General features: G+C 49.5%; 1 protein-coding gene across 1 annotated transcript in view; it reads right to left on the bottom strand.

Moving 5' to 3' along the window:
• The window catches only part of GLTSCR1 (glioma tumor suppressor candidate region gene 1), a 74747-nt gene that overhangs the window by 24371 nt on the left and 29462 nt on the right, over positions 1-20914 (bottom strand).

The following is a 20914-nucleotide window of genomic DNA, read 5'->3' as shown; positions in this document are numbered from 1 at the left end:
ACGTTAGCGGGTGGGTGGATTAGCAAAATATGGAATCCACGAACACCGAGGGTTGACCTGACGTGATGATGGTGATGACAGCTGCTGATTTTAAGTACTGTGCGTGTTTCCTCTGTGTCACCATCTTGGACTCCCTATGAGGCGGGTGCTCTGCTTAGCCCCATTCTGCAGATGAGGACGGCGAGGCTCTGAATGGTGAGCCATACGCCACCCCCAGATGCCTGCAGTGGTCAGCGGCCAGGCTGGGATCTGAGCCAAGGCAGGCTGACTGCAGAGTCCCCGCCCTTAACCACAATCCCACAGACAGCCCTCTCATCATGCTGTTTCTCTTCAAAATGTGAAGCAAACATGGCCACAGTGTCAAGATAAGACAAAGCTGGGTGACAAGCCTTTGTTAGCATTTTGTGAATGCCTGGGATAGTTCAGATCCAAAGATGCGATAAGGGCAAGTGGATGGAACAGACAGGAGGGACGGGAACTGCTGCTCCTTTTGATGGAGAGTCCCAGACCCCCGGAAAGGTCTAGAAAGCCTCTGTCACAGGACCCTGGAACATGGAGTTCTGGCCCATCTAGGCTGCAGGGGCACTGCCCTGGCCCGGAAGTGATCCCAAGCGCCCGCAGCAGCTTCGTGAGAGCCGCCAGCTCCACGTGGGTCCCCCCCACCCCGCCTCCCTGCCCCGAGCTTCGGGTGTGGCCCAAGTTCTGCAAACCTTGGACCAGAAGGAGAGCCAGGAGGTGGGTATTTCCTGAACGGAGCTCTCCAAGCAGGACCTGCGGGTGAATGCCCAGCAGGAGGCGCCAGGCTGTGAGAATCGGCCATCTCCGCGTTTTCATTTTGATGGCGACAGCTGCGAATGGGTGAGGGGGGCTTTCTGGGGAGAGGACAGATCCTGCACTGCGATGCGGCATCAGTTATATGGGGGTTAAAAAGCTATAGCTCAGGGCGTCCCTGGTGGCTCAGTGGTAAAGAGCCCACCGGCCAGTGCAGGAGACGCGGGTTCAATCCCCGATCCAGGAAAACCCAGCATACCCCTGCAACCACTGAGCCTGGGCTCTAGAGACCGCAAGCTGCAACTCAGCACTGCAGCCTGTGCTAGAGCCCGTGCTCCGCAATGAGAAACCCACACACCCCAACTGGAGTAGCCCCTTGGCAGCAACGAAGACCAGCGAAGGAAGGAAGGAAAAGAAAGAAGGGATGGATTCTAGGCGTGTAACAATGGCATCGTATTCTCTTTCTTTTCACTGAGAGTCTTTACCTTTCAGAAATACATCCTAAAATACGTAGAGGTGACATGAAAAAAACGACTGTGACTTAAGTTCAGAATAACCCAGTTGTGTGAATTCGGAGGCATATTGTCCCTATGCGGTTCAAAACAGTACCCAATTAGCCACGCGTGACTACATACATTTAAGTTCAAGCTGCTGAAATGAAATTATGTCAAAGGACTGGAGTAAGTATTTGTCCCAAGACGACATACAAACGGTCATAAGCACACAAAAAGATGATCACCACCACCAAACATTAGGGCAATGCTATCGAAATCACAGATGCTGCCTCACTCCTATTAAAAGGTGACGAGCAAAAATTCAAAAATTAACAAGTGTAGCTGAGGACCTGGAGAAACTGGAACCCTTGCGCCCTGTTGGTGGGAACGTAAAATGATGCAGCTGCTGTGGAAAACACTTTGGTGGTTCCTCAAAAGATTAAAAATAGAATTAGCATATGACCCAGCAAGCCCACTTCTGGATATATATATAACACAAAAGAATCGAAAGTGGGGTCTGGAAGGACATATTTATGCAGCCCTGTTCATGATTCCCAAGAGCCGAGAGGTACAACCACCCAGGTGTCCGTCAACAGGTGAATGGATAAGCCAATCGTGGTGTCTGCTTAAAACAGAATTATCATTCAGAGAGGAAAGGCTGAAGGGACGGCAGGGGAGACTTTGTGCCAAGTGAAGTTAGCCAGGGACAGAAAGACCAGGATACCGTCTTATTCCACTCATGATGGAGAGACAGGAAGGAGAGCGCAGTTTGCCAGGGACTGGGGGGTGGGGTGGAGAGAAGCGAGGACTTGTTGCTTAGTGGGTGTCCAGTTTCAGTTCTGGAAGATGCAGCGAGTTTGAGAGAAGGACGGGGGTGATGGTGGCAGGCACCACCGTGCACACGCACTTGATGTTGGTGGCACCACTGTGCACACGCACTTGATGTTGGTGGCACCACCGTGCACACGCACTTGATGTCGCTGACTTGTACATTTAGATGTGGCTGCGATGGTCACTTTTGTTACGTGTGTTTTAACCACAATAAAAGGATGGAAAAAAGAGAGGACAATCAGGAATATGCAAGTTTCCAATAAAACAGATTCACATTAAAAGTGCAAAGGAAATGAAAACACCGAGTCCACGGTCACCCCTGCCACATTTCATAGGCTCATCTGCCACACGTGGCTGGTGGCTACCACGTGAAACAGCACAGATCTAGAACATTCCCGTGGTGGCGGGAAGCCCCCTTGGACAGGACTGGTCTGGCAGAGTGGTGGAAGATGGGTAAAGCGCTGGTTGATGCGGTTCAAGTTCTACTATTCTCTCTGCTTTGTGCACATTTGCAATTGTCCACAACGAAAAATTTTTACTTTGAAAATACTTGAGCATCAAAAATCATATGGCTCTCTGACTGTTTACTGTCTGTCTCCCCTACAAAAGCGTCAACCCTCCGACTACAGGGATTTCTGTCTGTTTTGTTCCTTGTGGAATGCTCAGAGTCCACACAGGACACGGCACATGGAAGGAACTCACTAAATATTTGTGGGATGAATGAATGAATTTGCAGGGACAGTTAAAACAAACCCATTTATTCGTTTAAAGAGCAGCCTGGTGAAAAGGGCATTTATTCGTTGTCCGTTCTGTGTCGGGGAGAACTGAGGATCCTGTAATGAGCAATGAGATCCTCCAGCCCTTGACCTTGGGGAAGATGATGCTTAGTGGTTCTTAACCAGGGATGACACTGGATGCCCAATGTCACACAGATACTCAAAAAGCTTTTGAAAAAAAAAAAAAAAGATCGGGAGACTGGGGCAGGGGACACACAATTAGTATGCAAAGCTGCAAACCCAAAATATCCACACAAGAGGACGTCTTCCACCCCTGCAGAGCAGAAGCTTGAAAAGCCACTGTATGGTTCCACTTGAGTCCCAGCACGATGTGGACACATGGATAGGGCCACAGCCAACCCTCAAAGCTTGGACACATGAGCAAGAGAGGAGCATTCGCTGCTGTCAGCCACTGAGATCTGGGGCTCACTTGTTACTGCACATCACTCAGTCGAAGCTGACTGATACATCTTGCAAGAGCACCTCCCCAACCCCAGTGCTTCCTCGGTATCAGGCCTTGTGCTAACTCCATATAGACTCCTCCCAGTCTCCAGGGAGACAGAAGGAATGTTCCCCATTTCACAGCGCAGGAAACTGAGGCTCACAGGGGTCAGGACATTTGCCCCAAATCACACCGTGGGACCAGACTCTGAACCCAGGCCCTGTGATTCCGAAGAACCTCATTCTCCAGCATCGGGCTATAAAAAGCATGAGAAGCCAGGCCTGCAAAACCACAACCAGCTCAAGAGAACAGCCATGACGCAACAATGACAAAGTGTCCTTCCAGAAAATCGTGTGAATTCCTCCGGCACTTGGAATGCCTTCGGGGTTTTGCGTTGTCATCAGGAGCTGTGCTGAAGCCAGGGTGCTGAGCAGGACACAGAATTCAAAGTCCCCGTGAAGCTCCATAAACAGGCTTATTTTAATTTCCCGATAGGAATGCTACTAACCCTCGGGTTATTTGCAAGTCATAAAAAAGAAAGTCAACGGAACCCTATCATTTGCTGATGGGAAGTGATAGGCAGAGAAGAGGATATGGCAAAGTCTAGCTGTTGCTTTTCCAAACACCATTTCCCCAGCCCTCCTTGTCCTGCTCACGGAAGCCCAATCTCGGGGTAACATTTGCCAGCTCCAAGATGTAAACAAAGGCTGTTCTGAGTCAGTCTTTTTCAAACTACGGGTCACGCCTTTGAGGGTTGTGAAATCCAATTAGCAGGTTGTGACCAGGGATCGCTTTTAAGTTAAAGAGTATAGAATCAAATGGCTTGGGATAGAATAGAAAATATTAAGAGGCATCACACAGGGTTTCAGTGGACACTGGTTTCAATTATGTGTGTGTGTGTGTACATATTTCCTACTGTAGATTGTGGCCAAAACAGCTGCTATCCCTTTATGAGACATTCACTTTCCAAGGCTTCCTTGCAGCCAGAGTGGTCACAGTTTTGCAAATAAGTAAAAAGCAAAGTGTATAGAATTGGGTTCTGCTCAATGAGTCTTTCGGCGAAGACAGAATTTGAGAAAGGTTTTCTTCCAGAATGTCAAGATAGAGCTTCTCTAGGGAGAAAGTCATTTCTCATTTTGAATATAGTTGAGAAGACTGGAGCTGTGGCAGCCATTTTGCTGCCACAAGGCAATAAACCTGAGGCTAACAAGCCTACCTGTAGAGAATAACGGATGAGAGGAGAGAAAAAGACTAGGTTTTTAAAAACTCCTCATGGCTTGCCTGCCTCTAGACTGCTTAATCCTAACAGTTTAAGCCACTATTAAGTTTCCACTGTTTGCAATCAAACACAACCTAACACAAATGAGTTAGTACTTCTAGGTATCTTTGCAACCCATCACAAGGACTCTCGCAGCCTTCCATGAGTCAAGGAGTGTACTCTGAATCCACTGAGAAGAGAGGCCCAGCAAAATGGGAGAGGGCTGATGGTAAGGGGATCTGAAAAAAATAAAGACTACTGTGGTTGACTGCAAAAGCAGCCAGAAACTTTTCTCCTCCTGGTCTTATCAGGGCCTCCTATCAAGAGATGGAGTCTATTAACCAACCCTTGAACTTGGGTTGGCCTTTTGGCTTACCTTGGCCAACAGGATGTATCGGAAGAGACGGTGTGTATTTCTGAGCCTATTCTTTGCCCAGCTGACATGTAAAGAAATCCAGGTTAGCCTTCTGGAGGACAAGAGACAAATGCCTTCACCGCCATAATTCCAGCTCACAGGCAGCCAAGCTGTCGAAGCAGAACCACCTAGCTGATCTACAGCTGACCACAGCGAAATAAGACAGAAGTAACTAGAGGTGCCCAGGCCAAGTTCCAACCATTGGGGTCACGGTTTTGTTTTGACCTACAAAACTCAAAGATGTCTGCAGTAATGTCTCCAATCCCTCATGATATTCCACCTTGTTAGTCCCCCTGAATTAAGCAAAGTTTGTGACTACTTCAACCAGGACAGTGAAACAGAAGCACCACTATGTGACTTCTTAAAGCCAATTCATAGTTTCTGCTGTGTCCATCAGGACATTTACCCTAGAAGCCCTAAGCTACTTTAATGGAATTCTGGCTGCTCTGGGGAGGCCATGCTATGGGGAGGCCTAAGCCAGGCGCACGGAGAGACCACAAGTAGGTGCTCTGGTTGATAGTCGTATTTTCCAGTCATCCCAGCTCAGGTGCTAAGCATGTGTGTGAAGGAGCCTTCAGCCCCTAGCCTTTAGGTCTTCTCAGCTAAGAACTTAGACGTCTTGGAGCAGAGACTCACTATTCCTGGCCCATAAAACTCATGAGCACAGTACAATTTTTCCCTTAAGCTTTGGGATAATTTGTTAAACAGCACTAACAACCTCTAAAGGTTTGGGGTTGTTTGTTACCTGGCAGCAGCTAACTGATACAGCCCTCTCTAGGGACAAAGGAACAGCCATGACCTCACACCTCCGACTCACCCAAGTCTTATCCATTCTGCCTCCCGAATCTCTCCACTCTATCTCCTCCTTTCCAAGGCCACTATTCCTGCCCAGATCTAAGTCTCACTGTCTCTCTTTCCATCTGTCCATCCCACCAGCCTGCTTTAACATACAGGGTAACAGCTGGCTGCTCTGTTTCTAAAATATTCAAGCACTTCCTTACTGGTTGGTAACTAAATGCTGCCCCAACCCCCAGAACCTCACCTGCCTGCTCAGAACCACCTGAGATACCCCCATGGCCCAGCACAGCAGGGAGCCTGCAGGTCCCTCCCCTGGCACCATCCTGGACACTGCCTGCCTGGCATCCATGCTGCTTGTCATGAACTCTAAATATCACCACTGCCTGCTGCATCCAGCCATTCACCCACTGATGGGCAAGTGTCCCATATTCCTGGTCCAGGCTGGGTGCTGAGATACAGCTGTAGACAGACAGAGATACACCTTCACAGAGGCAAGGCCACAGGTAAAGATGCCAATGAAACTACACACAGACGACCATATAGCGCCCGCCTCCTCCACTGGCTAGGGTCTCACTGGCCTCTGCTCACGCGTGCCAGCCCCCATCTCACCAGCCACCAACCCAACCTGCCCAACCACAAGACCAAGCCCCTGCTAAGAAAACTTGCTCAGCTGGTTGGAGTCTGGAAGTTCGGGCGTTTGAGGTGGTGCAGGTCTGTGCCCTCTGCCCTCGGTCACCACCACTTCCTGCTTTGTCGTCCTCTTCGTCACCATGACCAAGGTTTGCCCAGGGTTTACCACGGGCCAGGTGCTGTTCTCAGTGCTTCATCTCACCTCACTGCAGCCTCAACAACAATCCTACACAGCAGGTGCCAGTGTCCTTGTACCCATTCCACAGCTGAGGAAACTGAGGCTGCAAAAAGGACTAGGTGACTTGCCCAAGGTTCGCCCAGGTAGCAGGATGGCAGAGCTGGGATTTGAATCCAGGCTGACAGGCTCCTGAGATCGTGGAAACTACAGAGCGGTGGCTGCCTGGCTGGCTATCCCCTGTCCACCCTGCCATGGGTGTACTTCCTGCAATGTCTTCATAGGTCCCCCACCTTCCTCCAGGCACCCACTCGGGTGCTCTTCCCTGATACTTTCCTGAAACGCCACACAGAAGTCATAGCACTTTCCCCACACCTGGGTCACACACAGACTGGGTGATTCCCCGACGGGCATTCCACGCTGGACTCAACATACCACAATGCCGAGAGGTCATGCTCCTAGGATGCATTTTTTTTTTTTTTTTACCATGCCACACAGCTCGTAAAATGTTTTAGCTCCCCAACCAGGGATGGAACCCAGGCCCTCAGCAGCAAGAGTGCAAGAGTCCTAACCACTGAACCACCAGAGAATTCCCTTAGGATGCATTTCTAAGGCATCTGTAGTGCACTGAATGGTAGTCCCCCTAAAAAGATATGTCCATGACCCCAAATCTGTGAAGGTGGCCTTCTTGACTTGGGAAGAAAAGGCTCTGTGATTAGGTGAAGGAGCTCAAGACGAGATCATCCTAAATTATCTGTGAGCCCCGAATCCACCAACCGAAGACTGTTTTTGGCCGCGTCACGCGGCACTCGGGATTTTAGGTCCCCGACCAGGGGCTGAACCTGTGCCCCCGCTGTGGGAGCACAGAGTCCTAAGCACTGACGTATCAGGGAATTTGGCCACGTCACGCAGCATTCGGGATCTTAGGTTCCTGACCAGGGACTGAACCTGTGCCCCCGCTGTGGGAGCACAGAGTCCTAAGCACTGACGCATCAGGGACCTTTTAACAGACGGAAGACACAGAAAGAGAATTTCCCATGAATGTGGACGTAGAGAACAGAGTGATGCCACCTCAAGCCCCAGACCACCCAGAGCCACCAGAAACAGGAAAAGACAAAGGATTCTTCCCCAGGGCCTTCAGAGAGAGCATGCCAATATCTTGATTTTGAACATCTGCCCTCCAGAACTGTGAGAATAAATTTCTGTTATTCTAACTTGTTATAAGATAGATGCTAGTCATCTGTAGGTACAGGATATGTATGCACCAACCACCATGTACAGTTGCGCAGGCTGTTCACTGCACAAAGGAGTCTAGTATGGGTACAAGTCGGGCCTGAAATCCAGCAGTCTCTGCTCACAGCAGTGAGACTCAGAGAAGAGCTACATCCACACTTGGACTCACTTTTCCTAATTCACTCAAGGGAGACTCTTGGGACTGTGCCCTCCCAGAAGAGATCTTTTGCAATTCCGTGCAAAGACCTAGTAAGAGTAAACTGGGCCCCAGATATGTAGCCATGGGCATGCTGTGTCAATTTCAAAGCCAGAAAAGAAAAACAGGGAGGGGAAATGTTGATTCCTCACCTACTCCCACCCTTTTGGGGGGAGAGAAAGAAAGCTATTTGGAGAGCAATTAAAGTCGACACCAGCTTTATTTTCAGTGACCTTTAGAGTTCTCAAATCACTGAATGAGTTTAACAACATAAAAGCGCGCCCTATAAAACTTGGATTGCTCATAAAGCGACTGGTGTCTAGCTCCTAAAAGCCTCGTTTACACAGGTAGTTACACACTAGAAATGTTTTGTACATTCTTTCTTTTCCGTTTTGCTATTCACCGCTGTTCTAAATGCAGCTATATAGCTGCAGGCCTGCCAAGAAAATCAGGCATCCGAAAAGGTTTTTGCTTTTTTTTCTTCTTAATACTAGTGTATAAAAAACAAGAGGAAACTCTGAGAAGGAATGGAACAGGCAATGGGGCAGGGTGGGGTGTGAAGGCAACACTGGCAGCGATTACCTTGACAGGACCAGGGTCACCCAGGGCATCAGGCAACGAGAGGCGGCTTCAAGCTCAGGCCAAAATGGAGCTAAGAGAGGTGAAGGGGAAACAAGAGCCCCTGCAGCATCCGCACATGCTTTAGACCACTTGGTCCTAAACGTGTGGGCAGGCACCAGAACCACCCGGAAGGCTTTTAAAATAAAGAATGCATTTCAGAGGGGCTTTCCTGGTGGCTCAGTGGTAAAGAATCCGCCTGACAATGCAGGGGACACAGGTTTGATCCCTGATCCCGGAAGGCCCAGGGAGGCCCAGGAAGGCCCCAGGTGTCTCGGAGCAATTAAGCCTGAGTTCTGCAACAAGAGAAGCCACCACAGTGAGAAGCCTGTGCACAACTAGAGGAAGACCCACTCAGCAGTGAGGACCCAGCATAGCCAAACGAATAAACAGAACGATTATTTTTTTAATGGATTTCAGAACCTGAAGGCTAGGGCCGGAGGACTAAAAATTTGCATTCCTAACAAGCTCCCTCGTGATGCTGATGCTGCTGGTCCCAGGGAAATCACTGCTCTAGAAGCTGGGGTGTCTTTAGTTCTCCTGCTGGGGCTCTTGCTCTCGTATAGAACACAGGCCACCAGCTTCGGGCCAGTGTCCAGGCCCCTGACAAAGTGGCCTCACAGGGTCCTCTCCGAGGCTCAGGAGGATGCAACAGCCAGCCTCGGTCTGACAGCTTGGTGAACAGAACTTGAACTTGGTTCCATTCAGCAATGTACCTTCCCAAGAGAATGGCTCACAATGAGTGGTCTTTTGTCCCTTTGCCAGAAACGTCCTTTCACAGCCTCGTTTGCAGCTAAGTATGGACATGGGAAAGAGTTTTACATTTGGATTTTAAAAAAGCCTTATATTGGGAAGATTATTTGCCCCTACTCCTTCCTGCTTGAAAGGCTGATGTGAAGCATGGTGATAATGGCCGGTGCTAGCGCAGCCATTTTGCACTCCTGAGGGGGAAAGGTCAAGCAAATCGGAGACAGACCCAGTGGCCAGGCAGTACTGAGCTGCCAAATATCCCTGGAAAGGCCTTCCACTACATGTCTTGCTCCAGAAGAGAATTAAAAGCATTAATTAACTAAGGTTAAACACTTATTCTATAACCCAGCAATTCCAGTCCAAGGCATCGACTAAGCGGATATAAAAAGTATGTCTACAAAAACATTTGTACAAAAATTTTCCTAGCAGCCTTATTGACAAAAGCCCCAAATTGGAAACAGCACAGATGCCTGTTGACTGGTAGCTGGATAAACAAACTGTGTTATAACCCCGCAACGGAATATAGCTTATTAACAAAAGAGAATAAACTACTGATACAGGCAAAGTCATAGATGAATCTCAAATCCACCATGCTAAGCAGAGGAAGCCAAGTACAAAAGACGACCCACCATGTGATCCTCTTTAAGTCTAGTTCTAGTGAAACTGTCAGGAAAAAGATCGGGGTGCGGTTGCCTCAAGGGGGCGGGGTGAAGGGGAGCAGGCTAAGCACTGCCCAGGAAGATCCGCAAGGAAATATTCTGGGATGCCGCAAACGGTCTACAGCTAGATCTGGGTTATGGTTTCCTAGGTAATGTTTGCCAAAATTCATCAAGCAGTGCACGTAAGATTTGTACATTTTATTATATCTAATTCGTATCCCAGTAAAGCACAACTAGTGTGTTAAAATAATAAAGCCCACACAATCAACTCTTGTTATTTGTGGTAGTTACGTTCTACAGAGTCGCCACAAGTACTGAATTGGAGAACAAGGAACTATTGCTCCGGAGAGAAATACAGGTTCTTAAGAGCCTCTGATCCCAACATTTTCATCGACCGATCAATACGTAACCTTGTTTTTACGAGTGCTTCTGTTTAAAGACACCTGATTTAATATATACTGCCGATTCATTCACACTGAACTCATAACCAGCGGCACTGTAACTCGCACCGGAATGAAGCTCATCTGAGACACACCACAGACTTCTGGAGCTTAGGACCGCAAGCCAACACTTCAGCGCGATGCTTGGGGCATTTCAATGAAATGAATCACTAACGAAAAGCCCCCCGAATGTGAAAAACGTGGCCCTAAACAGATCAAGAAAAAGCCACTTGTCTGCGACGGAAGAGCTGAAACAAGAAGACAGTGTCGCCACGGTCTATCTCAGCTAGGAACAGGCATACGGGACAACTCAAGACTTTCATCTGCTCTGCACATGTCTGCAAGCGATCAGGAAAGCATTATGAGTGCTGATTTGGGGCTTACAGAGAAATGTCAGCAGGTAGATGAATTTGCAAAAACAGCACGAGGGAACAAGAATCGACCACACAGGGAAATAATTATCAAGGTTATAACACATTTACTCTTTACCCGGAGATGTCCCTCATGGGCCTGATCCTCTAGTAAAACCTGATCCTCTAGCAAAAAACTAGGATGGGGGACCTGCAGATGGGGAACTAATGGAAGGGAGACATTCCGCTGCAAATTTTTCAGAAATAATATTTGGTTTTTCAGCCAATGTCCTAATCATTTCAAAAAGGCAAATATTAAAAACTGGGTTAGGGACTTCCCTGATGGTCCAGTGGTTAAAAATCTGCCTTGCATTGGGACGTGGATTCAATCCCTGGTCAGGGAACTAAGATCCCAAATGCTGCAGAGCAGCTAAGCCCGCACACAGCTACAGAAGCTCGAGAGCCACTGCTAGAGAGCCCGGATGAAAAGTCCTGCATGATGCAACCAAGATCCCACGTGCCTCAACTGAGACCCGGCGACAGTAAATAAACAAAAAGAATGTTACAAAAATAAATTAAAAATGGGTAAAAGAAAATGAGAGGAATATTCCCACCATCGCTCATCAGATCCACTGTTACTTGCAGCCGAATGCACACAAACTAAAAGCTATCCAGTGGTAACAGCAAGCGCTGGGGTTTGAACCCAGATTCTGTGGAAGCCTTGGACTACCTTCCAGGACGTGGCGCTGCCCCATTTCCAGTGCCCGTGAAAACGCTGGGAATCTGGCCATCTGCTGGCATGACCTCCCTTCCTTTCCCCAGCAGAAACTCTTTTCTCCCCGAACTTGGAGGGAGCCTTCCAAATCATGGCCTGATTTCTCCCACATGATGACTGAGGCAGAAATTCAGGAGAGTCCTGAGAAGGGCGAGCCAGAGGCCCACGCCAGGAAGGGGCGGGGAGCCGGGTGGGCAGATCCTGAGCCAGCCACGAGTTTACAGTCCTGGCTTCAAGAAGCCACACTTCATCCTGTTTCTTAACAAATGTCTGCACCTTCCTCTGCTGTTGTTGTTTAGTCGCTAAGTTGTGTCCGACTCTCTTCCGACCCTATGGACTGTAGCCCAGCGGGCTCCTCTGCCCATGGGATTTCCTAGACAAGAATTCTGGAGTGGGTTGCCATTTCCTCCTCCAAGGGATCGTCCCAACCCAGGCATCAAACATGAGTCTCCTGTGTCTCCTTTACTGGCAGGCTGATTCCTTACAGCTGAGTCACCAGGAAGATCCCACCCTCCTCCAGGGCTTACTCAAAAGTAGCATCCCTCCAGGCAAGAACACTGGAGTGGGGCGCCACGCCCTCTTCCAGGAGATCTTCCCGACCCAGGGATCAAACGCCCATCTCTTCTGTCTCCTGCATTGGCAGGCGGGTTCCTTACCACCAGCGCCGCCTGGGAAGCCCACTCAGGCAGCATGGTCCCTCTAGCCCTGTCTGTGCTCACCAGCTGGAAGGCTGAACCAGCCTCAGTCTCCTGCTGCTTCTAGAGTCCCTTCTCAACTCAGCTCCCCACTCCAGGGCCAACAAGATGCATGCCCTGAGAGGTCACGTGGTTTCCCCCTCTCAGGACGCTCTGCCACCCCTAACAAAGCGGTGCTGGGGAGACGGCAGCAGGGACAACAGACATCCCTGCTCTCCCGGCGTGGTCCAGGGCAGGAGCCAGACCACGAAACAGCGACACTGCGCTGAATGGAGAAAAGCAAGGACACAGAAGGTGACCGGGGAGGGGGTGGGGGTGCATTTTTAGTGGTCAGGGGGTCCACACGAGGGAGCGAGTCTGAGCTGATGCGCAGAAGATAAGGATCGAGTGAGGCAAATGGGGAAGGGCGTTCTGGGCAGAAGGCAGAGCAGATGCAAAGGTCCTCTGGCAGAAATGTGCTGGGGACGCTCAAGCAACCGCAAGGAGCTGAAGCGAGGTCAAGGAGGTGGGGTCAGACAGGTGATGAGGACAAGCCATGGAGGCCCTTGGGTTTTTATTCTGAGTAGGTCCAGGGAGGTGACCAGACTTGGGCTTTCACAGGATCCTTCTGGCTGCTGAGTGGAGAGTGGATTGCAAGAGGGGAGGATGGGAGCAGGGAGCCCAGAGAGGAGAGAATGGTGACAGGTGGAAGTGTCAGTCGCTCAGACATGTCTGACTCTCTGCAACCCCATGGACTGTAGCCCGCCAGGCTCCTCTGTCCATGGAATTCTCCAGGCAAGAATACTGGAGTGCACTGCCATGCCCTTCTCCAGGGGATCTTCCCGACCCAGGGATTGAACCCGGGGCCTCCTGCATTGCAGCAGTTTCTTTACCACTGAGACACCAGGGAAGAGAATGGTGACAGGGGAGGAGGTAAAAAGTGGTTGAATTCTGGAATGAAGGCAAGGCAACAGGGTCTGCAGATGGACTGGCCAGGAGGTATAAGGGGACGAGCAGAGTCGAGGGCCCATTGTTATCTGAGATAGATGGGAGGGTAGAGCAGCTGAAAGTGGGCAGCCAGCCAGGACGAGAAGCCCTTACACACCCTCTTGTATCAGCTCTCTTGGTTGACCTAGCACCTTCCAGTTAAGGCCATTTCTCCTTAAGGGATTCTGATGGTCCCAAAGCTATTAATTATCTTATTAGCAGAGGGATTGACCTCCCACCTGGGGCAAGAGCAGGCGGGGCTGCTCAGTGTCTAGACAGAGAGGAATAGCTGAGACAAGCAAGACCTCCAAATCTTCCTCACCCAGCAGCTCTCTGTGTATCTTGTTTCAGAGTCTGGCCTTTCCCCAAAGTCTAAACTGAGATTCACAGTTTAGATCCAACTCTGAATCCTTAAACCACCTGGGGGTATATGGTGTGAGTTAGGGTGCTCAGTTGCTCGTGTCCAACTCTTTGCGACCCCTTGGACAGTAGCCCACCAGGCTCCTCTGTCCGTGGGATTCTCCAGGCAAGAATACCGGAGTGGGTTGCCATTTCTTTCTCCAAATGGACCCACCCCATTTCATCTCTTTCCAAATGAGCTTTTGGTCCCCAGCTTGGCTTATTAAGTCTCTCCTTTCCCATCAATGAGACCAGTGGCTACTCTGGCCTCACACCAGAGGTCCATACGTGGTCTGGCTCTGTTCTATTTCATGAGTAGAATGTCAATTTCAATTTATTTCCTAATCTCCGAGATAAAACGTATTCAGCTGGACAGGTAATCAATACACGGATTGACACTGTGTAGGATATAAGGGACAGTCCAGATAGCAAGACGCCTCAGAAGAGCACAAGGTGCCCAAAGCAGAGATTGTGATGTCCCTCTGCTGGACGACACATCCTTCAGTAAGCTGACGTATACCACACTGCCAACCTTTAACAAAACTATCCTCACAAAGAGACAGAAGGCATGAAAAAGTACTCACAAAGAAACCAGGAGATTGAAAATAATAATCTGTGGACACAGGTCACATATCGTATGATTCCACTGATATTAAATGTCCAGGTAAACCCATGAAGACAGAAAGCAAATTCCAACCAGTCCATCCTAAAGGAAATCAGTCCTGAATATTCACTGGAAGGACTGAGGCTGAAGCTGAAACTCCAATACTTTGGACACCTTATGTGAAGAATTGACTCACTGAAAAAGACCCTGATGCTGGGAAAGATTGAAGGCGGGAGGAGACGGGGACAACAGAGGATGAGATGGTTGCATGGTATCGCCGATGCAATGGACATGAGTTTGAGTAAACTCCAGGAGTTGGTGATGGACAGGGAAGCCCGGCGTGCTGCAGTCCATGGGGTCACAAAGAGTCAGACACGACTGAGCAACTGAACTGAACTGAGAAATGAGGATAAACTGCTTAATGGGCGTAGGGCTTCCTTTTGGGCAAGGGAAATTATCCTAGGTAGATGGGTAGGCAGAAACTAGACAGTGACAAAGACTGTTTAACATTACTAGTGTAACTAAAAGCCACTGACTTTACAGTTTAAAAAATTCTTTTGTAATTGACATATAGCTGATTTACAATCTTGTTAGTTTCAGGTATACAGCAAAGTGATTCAGGTTTTTATATTTTCACAGATTATTTTTCTTCCCTTATAGGTTATTTCAAAATATTGACTATCGTTCCCTGTGCTGTACAGGAGGTCCTTGTTAATCTTTTATATATAGTAGTGTATATATGTTAATCCCAAACTCCTAATTTATCTCTTTGTCCCCAAATTGCTAACTTCATGACACGTGAATATTAACTCAAAAAAAGGCAAACAAAGTTAATGTAAGCAGTAAGCGGACGGTTCTGTTCCTACTATAAGCTCTTTCTGCCTGTTTGTGTGTGCGTGTGTGTGTGTGTGTCTCAGTTGTATCTGACTCTGCGACCATATGAACTGTATGTAGCCCGCCAGGCTCCTCTGTCCATGGAATTCTCCAGGACGTTCTCCAGGTTGCCATTCCCTTCTCCAGAGAAATCTTCCCAACCCAGGGATTAAACCCAAATCTCCTGCATTGCAGGCAGATTCTTCAACGTCTGAGCCACCAGGGAAGCCCTGTAAGCTTTCAGTGATGTCTTAAGCAGAACTAACAAAAAGTTGACCGAAACTTTAATTATCAAGAACATTATTCAAAATACAGACTTTAGGTTATTTTGTTTTCAGACTTCAGTTTTTATCATTAGTTTTTATCATTAGTGATGACTACTGATAAATAATAGCTGGAATCAAGATTGCTGGGAGAAATATCAATCACCTCAGATATGCAGATGACACCACCCTTATGGCAGAAAGTGAAGAGGAACTCAAAAGCCTCTTGATGAAAGTGAAAGAGGAGAGTGAAAAAGTTGGCTTAAAGCTCAACATTCAGAAAACAAAGATCATGGCATCCGGTCCCATCACTTCATGGGAAATAGATGGGGAAACAGTGGAAACAGTGTCAGACTTTATTTTTGGGGGCTCCAAAATCACTGCAGATGGTGACTGCAGCCATGAAATTAAAAGACGCTTACTCCTTGGAAGGAAAGTTATGACCAACCTAGACAGCATATTGAAAAGCAGAGACATTACTTTGCCAACAAAGGTCCGTCTAGTCAAGGCTGTGGTTTTTCCTGTGGTCACGTATGGATGTGAGAGTTGGACTGTGAAGAAGGCTGAGCGCCGAAGAATTGATGCTTTTGAACTGTGGTGTTGAAGACTCTTGCGAGTCCCTTGGACTGCAAGGAGATCCAAGCAGTCCATTCTGAAGGAGATCAGCCCTGGGATTTCTTTGGAAGGACTGATGCTAAAGCTGAAACTCCACTACTTTGGCCACCTCATGCGAAGAAGAGTTGACTCATTGGAAAAGACTCTGATGCTGGGAGGGATTGGGGGCAGGAGGAGAAGGGGACGACCGAGGATGAGATGGCTGGATGGCATCACTGACTCGATGGACGTGAGTCTGAGTGAAATTCGGGAGATGGTGATGGACAGGGAAGCCTGGCGTGCTGCAATTCATGGGGTCACAAAGAGTCGGACACGACTGAGCGAATGAACTAAACTGAACTGATAAATATAATATTATTTAATATGTTTGATTTTTTAAAAAAATCTTCCTTACCTGTCTTATGATAAGCAGGTGACGCTTAAGAGCCTGGACTTTGGAACCAGACCCTCTGGGTTCAAATGCCACCTCTGCCACTTAACTGACCTGTGACCTCAGGCAAGTTACTTCAACCTCCCTGTTTTCTTTCCCTACAGTTTCTTTCCCTGTAAAATGAGATTAAAAGTAGTGCCCACATCAGAGAGTTGTGAGCCCTAAAATGAATGGACGCATGTAAATAGATATGCATAAGGCACACGCTTACCATTTTCACTGCCAAGAGTGTAGACTCAAAAGTTGTTGTGGCCTGGCCAGGCAATCAAGGTCAGCATCAACCTACTCAGTCAAGTTGATTGTGTGTACCTTTGATGAGATAAGATGGGAAGGGCAAGGGCACTTCCTCTCTGCAGGCTTCTTCCTAAACCCCTAGGCCCTTGTGTAATCACAAGAATGTTGCTCAGGTGTGTCTGACTCTTTGTGACCCCATGGACTGCAGCCAGTCAGGCTCCAGGCAAGAATACTGGAGTAGGTTGCTGTTCCCAACCGAGGGATCAAACCTGGGTCTTCCTGCATTGCAGGCAGATTCTTTACCAGCTGAGCCAACAGGGAAGCTCAATCACGAGGAAAAAAACGCCAGACAAATCCCTGGAGAGGCACATTCTCCAAAATTCCTGACCAGCAGTCCCCCCAAATGTCAAGGTCACCAAAAGGAAGGAAAGTGTGAAACCAGCACAGCCAGGAGAGGGAGGTCTAAGGAGACATGAAGGGCGCGTAATGTCATCAGTGTAACGAGGTGTCCTGGGTGGAGTCCTGGGACGGAAGAAGGACATCAGGGGAAAACTGAGGAAATTGGAATCAGTTCTGAAGCTGGGTTGATAGGAATGCTGCTCTCTTGGCTGTGACAAACTTTGACCAGGTCCCGGGCCCTCTGACCCCCGATTGTGCCCTGGTTCTCCTACAATCTCACCCCCACATGGCGGCCAAAGGGACCCTGTCCACTCACGCCATCCTCTGCCTAGAGCCCTCCTGTGACGGCTGCCTCACTCAAAGTCTAAGTTCTTCCTGTTACCTTCTGCCTCCATCCTGCCTCTGGCCTCGCCTCGCACCCTCTCTCTCCCACCTTCAGTCCCCTCCAGCCACATCAGTCTGCCCCACATCCCTCCAAGGCATCAGGCACACGCCTGCCTCTGGACCTTTGTACCAGATCAGAGATGCTCCGCAGGCTGTGGACAGCTGTGGGCCCCACCCCCTCACCCAGCACTTCCACCTCCCTCTGCCCCGCTGTGCTCGGTCTTCAAAGCTCTGATCACCATCTCACGTGTGACTGTGATTGAGCTTATCTACGGCCTGACTCGGCTGGGAGGGATGAGTGCCAGCTGTTTTGTTCCTTCCGTGTAAACAGGGGCTGAATGACAGAGGGGGACATTCTCGGGGGTCACAGCTGATGCTGAACAGAGGTGATGTGTGACCGGGTTTGGGGGAGGGCGTGGTGGCGGGGGCAGCATACAGCCACAGGCAGACCAGGGACTCATGGGGCTGGGCTCGGAATGGGGGACTGGCCACGGGGATGAGAGCAGGGACCCAGGGGGAACCTATCAGTGGCAGATGGGAGGGGTGAAAGGTCACGGGTCAGGGAGAGGGGAAATTGAGCCTCAGCACAGAAAGCTGATCTGAGAAGGGGGAATTGAGCAGAGGGTATGATGGGGCCAGAGCTACAGAGAGCAGCTCAGAGAGAAAGAAAATGAGAGGGAGAGAGAGGGGAGCTGGGCGCCTCTCTCCAGGACAGGATCGCGGGGGTGGGGGGAAATGCTCCACAGGACTTCTCCACCTGCCCCCGCCCAGCACAGCAACCCAGGAGGCAAAATAATCCAGTCAGTCTACACCAGCGGCTTCTGCCCCAAATGCCAGGAGCCACCCCAACACAGAAGACAACAAAAACCTCCAGACAAGTGTGCAGAATGTGTGCAGACACCCTCCCTGACCTGTGACCTTTCACCCCTCCCATCTGCCACTGACAGGTTCCCTCTGGGTCCCTGCTCTCATCCCCGTGGCCAGTCCCCCATTCCGAGCCCAGCCCCACGGGTCCCTGGTCTGCCTGTGGCTGTATGCTGCCTCTGCCACCACGCCCTCCCCCAAACCTGGTCACACATTGCCTCTGTTCAGGATGAACCCCGTCAAGCTGGTCAGGACGCCGTGCCCTAGGGCCAGACCCTCTGGCATCTCCATGGACGTCGTGGACGGCTTGCTCATGGGCACTGTGGAAGAGGACATTCCTCCAGTCCGCAGAGCAAAGGCTGAAGAGCCACAGCAGCAGGGAGGTCTGCCAGGATGGGTTTCAGTCCTCACCTAGGAAGGAGGATGCTGCTGCTGCTGCTGCTAAGTTGCTTCAGTCGTGTCCGAATCTGTGCGACCCCACAGATGGCAGCCCGCCACGCTCCCCAGTCCCTGGGATTCTCCAGGCAAGAATACTGGAGTGGGTTGCCATTTCCTTCTCCAATGCATGAAAGTGAAAAGTGAAAGTGAAGTCGCTCAGTCGTATCCGACTCTTCGCAACCCCATGGACTGCAGCCCACCAGGCTCCTCCATCCATGGGATTTGCCAGGCAAGAGTACTGGAGTGGGGTGCCATTGCCTTCTCCAAGGAGGATGCTAGAACATATGATGTGGAGTACACTCTGTCAAGGGAGGAGAGCCTACAGACAATTTTCTACCTATCATCATATGAAGCCAGGGGCTAGTCTTAATTCCACCCTTGTGACTAATGGGGCAGATATAGAACATTCTAGAATCTCCACACCACCTTCTAACTGGAAACAACCCAGATGCCCATCAATGGAAGAATGCATGAATATGCCGTGGTTCGTCCACACAGTGGAATACTACACAGCAAGAAAAGAGGACCAAACCACTGGTACACAGAACATAGAAGCATCTCACAAACATTATGTGGAAAGAAACCACCACTGTATGGCTTCACATACAAAGTACACACCCATTCTAACTATGGAGTTGGAATCAGGATGGTGGTTCCCCAGGGGCTGGGGGTGGTGAATGGAGGGACCAGAAAGGGCTGGGGCATCTTTGGGGAGGCTTCCCAGGTGGCTCAGTGGTAAAGAATCTGCCTGCCAATGCGGGAGAAGGGGGTTCGATCCCTGAGTCAGGAAGATCCCCTGGAGAAAGAACTGGCAACCCACTCTAGGAAATCCATGGACAGAGGAGCCTGGCGGGCTAGAGTCTGTGGGGCTGCAGGGTCGGACACGATTTAGTGACTACACCACCACCACACCACCACGTTCTGCTGTTTGTTTTTTATCTGGGAGCTGGTTATATGGGTGTGTCCAGTGTGCAAAAACTCACCCAAATGCGCATTTAAAATGCGTGCACTTTTCTGCATGTTGTAATGCAACAAAAAGTTCCCGGGTACGGGGAAGAAAACGATACAAAAGAATAACCGTCCCCCTCATCTACTCCTGGTATGATGTAACAACGCTGTGGTGGTATGGGAAACAGTCTGGCAACTCCTCAAAGGGTCAAACAGCTACTTTATAAGCCAGCAATTCCACTCCCGGGTACCTTACCCAGAAAACCTGAAAACAAGGCCACATACGAACAGGTGTACAGATGTTCACAGGAGCATTATCCGTAACAGCCAAACAGTGAAAACAATCCAAATACCTGTCGACCAGTGGATCGAGAAGCAAAATGTGGTCCAGCCAAGCGACGGAGCATGACTCGGCCGCGAAAAGGAACGAGGCAGTGACACGTTATGGCGCAGACGAGCCAAGGAGCCATCACGCCAAGCGAAAGAAGCCAGGCACAAAAGACCGTATCCCGCACGATTCTCCTTACATGAGATGTCCAGAAAGAAGCCAGGCACAAAAGACCATATCCCGCACGATTCTCCTTACATGAGATGTCCAGAAAGAAGCCAGGCACAAAAGACCATATCCCGCACGATTCTCCTTACATGAGATGTCCAGAAAGAAGCCAGGCACAAAAGACCATATCCCGCACGATTCTCCTTACATGAGATGTCCAGAAAGAAGCCAGGCACAAAAGACCATATCCCGCACGATTCTCCTTACATGAGATGTCCAGAAAGAAGCCAGGCACAAAAGACCATATCCCGCACGATTCTCCTTACATGAGATGTCCAGAAAGAAGCCAGGCACAAAAGACCATATCCCGCACGATTCTCCTTACATGAGATGTCCAGAAAGAAGCCAGGCACAAAAGACCATATCCCGCACGATTCTCCTTACATGAGATGTCCAGAAAGAAGCCAGGCACAAAAGACCATATCCCGCACGATTCTCCTTACATGAGATGTCCAGAAAGAAGCCAGGCACAAAAGACCATATCCCGCACGATTCTCCTTACATGAGATGTCCAGAAAGAAGCCAGGCACAAAAGACCATATCCCGCACGATTCTCCTTACCATATCCCGCACGATTCTCCTTACATGAGATGTCCAGAACAGACGAATCCATAGAGGCAGACAGTAGAGCAGGG

This window comes from Capra hircus, chromosome 18 (genome assembly GCF_001704415.2).
Source record: "Capra hircus breed San Clemente chromosome 18, ASM170441v1, whole genome shotgun sequence".
Lineage (NCBI taxonomy): Eukaryota > Metazoa > Chordata > Mammalia > Artiodactyla > Bovidae > Capra > Capra hircus.
Note: the sequence above shows the minus strand (reverse complement) of the source record. Positions and strands in the feature narration are given on the sequence as shown.